Consider the following 3,042-nt stretch of genomic DNA (forward strand, 5'->3'; position numbering starts at 1 on the left):
AGTTTGAAGAGGCCAAGAAAGGATTGTCATGTTCAAGCAACAAAAAGCTAGTGCTTGATTGTAAGACTAGGTGGAATTCCACTTATCTGATACTTACTAGTGTCATTGTTTATAAAGATGTCTTTATTCGTCTAATACACACTGAGAAAAAGTACGAAAAAGAACCTAGTGAGCGTGATTGGCTTTTGACTAAAGTTATGTGTGAGAAATTGAGTTGTTTTACAATGTCACTAAGATGTTTTCTAGGACCACATATCCTACTGCTAATTTAGTTTTCCCCAAAATTTGTGAAATTTGGTTGTTGCTTAGGGAGTGCATTAGATCTTCATATGATGAGATTAAGATAATGGCTGCAAATATGATGGAGAAATTTGAGTAGTATTGGACTTTCATACATGGGATATTAGCCATAGCAACTGTGTTGGATCCAAGATTTAAGATGAAATTGATTGAGTATTCTTTTAGCATCACACATACATAAAACTTAACACATGCAAACAATTATGCTATCATCCAATTTACCTATCTAACATATATACAAAAACCACATACATGTATATAAACATATAAACTAACAACTTGGCTCTGATACCAGCTGTAGGATCTCATTTATATAAGTCTATATGCATGCTCCCTATTGCACAAAACAACATACAATAGAAAACATAAATACATGCATAGAAGTGATTTCCATACAAAGATTCGTAAATACAACAATAAAACCATTAGAATACTTACAAGATACGTAGCGGAACAATGACTACACCCTTTGGATTCCCTAACATTTTGTCATTGTTGAATGCTAAGTATTGCAAGGAATTCAAACCGCTTTGAAACAAGACAACAATCTTCCAAGTCTTTTTCTAAAACAACCTAGTGTTTATGTAGGCAAGTCTCAACACATGAGAAGAGAATTCTCAGAGAGAAAACTAAGAGAGAGTGGGCGGCTAGGTATAGAATATTAGGAGTGAATTTTTACCTTGTCAAATTCATCTTTTTTTAATGCATTCTATAGCATTAGTATATATAAGCAATTAGCTATGACATAAAATAGGTTTTAGTTACCCATTTTATTTAATTGTTTAATAATTATAATTAATTAAATACTTGTCAAAATTAACCAATTATAATTTTGACCTTTATTTAATTCATTTTATTAATATTAATACAAATTTATCAATATTAACAAAATTGTCCCAATTGGCTATAATACTATCTTTTTGAGACTTTGCAATAAAAACCTCAAATTTTCTTTTATTTATTTTCTCACAAAATATCAATAAATAATTTAATATTATTTATTTCCATTGAACTAGTCAATATGATATTTTTATAATTAATTATTCAAGACTACTAGATTCATTTTGATAATAGATGACATGGGGACCATGAATCCATGAACTCAAACTCCAATAAGTTACCGTGAATTTATTTATAACAAACCATCTCACTACATTATTAATTCATCATGACTCCACTATAGACTCAGAATTGCACTCTTCAATTCATCGAATGCTTTACACCAAATGTAAATATGCTATCCATTGTTATAATCATAACCATCATTCAATCCTCTATAAATGATCTACTAAAGAGACTGGTGCAAATTATCGTTTTACCCCTTATTAGTATTTTATCCTTAACTCCCACTAAGTTCCTTGTAAATGATATTTCTATAAATTTAATTACAGAAATGAGTATTCTATCATTTAACACTTGAACCAAGCTATAAGGAAATCATCGTTTCACTTCTTAAACAGAAGTTATAGATTTCATATCTATGATAAATACTCTCACTCAATTATACTACCAAATCTCCAATATGTAAGTATGAGCTAGTCCGTAGGGTAAGCTAGTAATGAACAAATCAAAAGACTTGAATAATACAATTAACATAACATTAATCACTCAGAATTAAGATTGAATTGACCTATGGTTAACGTTGTGAGATGATTAGATTAGATAATAACGATATTTACTTATCTTGTCAATAATCAATATTAGTTCAGTCCAATATAACAAAACACATTCGATCTTATCTACTTGGTCAATGTCATGGATATGACATCACACTAGATGTGTAAGTAGATCTTATTGTCGATTACCCAATCAGTAAAATCCAGTGTACTAATTTAATATTAGGAAAAATGCTTTAGAACATATAATTAAATTATAATTCACTGTGACTAAGTCACTATAATTGTAACTATACATATGTTCAAGATTTTATAAACGTTTGTATTAATAATAATTATTCATGTAATAAAACATGTAAACAGCGCAATTTGATTGAACAAAATGATATTTACTACTTTATTGATAATGAATTAATTACATAAGAAATGTGGTTTATAAGGGCATAAAACCCAACAATTATATCAATATCGATGGAAATATGGATACTATAATTTCATAGAAATAACGAAGATATTTTTTATATCTATGAATATTTGAAGAAAAGTTCACAATGCCTTAAAATGTATAAAAAATCTTGATAAAACTTGTAAAATTATAGTAATATTGAACCATTATAACAAAATATACTATATAATGATAAATCAAACTTTAATCATACATTCTAAATAATACATTTATTCTATTTATTTTAGAAAAAAAAATTGTTTTTGATGTAAATGAGAATCACTTATGTGTGATAAGGAATTAAGGTTAATATTTAAAAAAAAAATGAATATAAAATATATTATATAATAAAAAAGTAGAGTATAGTGTTTTTTTTTTTTTTTTTTTTTTGTTATGAAGTAGATATCAGCAGAAAACATGTAAACAAAAATTATTTAATATATATAAAAAATTAAAAAGTTAGAATTCTTTTATGAACAAATAATATATATCAACAAAGCAACACACTTGATGTACTCTTCTTTTTCTTTTTTAAAAAAACATGTAACTTCCATATTTAAGACTAAAAATTAGAGCAGCACTAGACTTATATTTTGTTCACAATATTAAAATTTCATGGATATATAATCGGCATATCGCCGACATAAGGAAGGATTTAATTTCACAACGGAACAAATTTAA

Source organism: Humulus lupulus, chromosome 4 (genome assembly GCF_963169125.1).
Source record: "Humulus lupulus chromosome 4, drHumLupu1.1, whole genome shotgun sequence".
Taxonomy (NCBI): domain Eukaryota; kingdom Viridiplantae; phylum Streptophyta; class Magnoliopsida; order Rosales; family Cannabaceae; genus Humulus; species Humulus lupulus.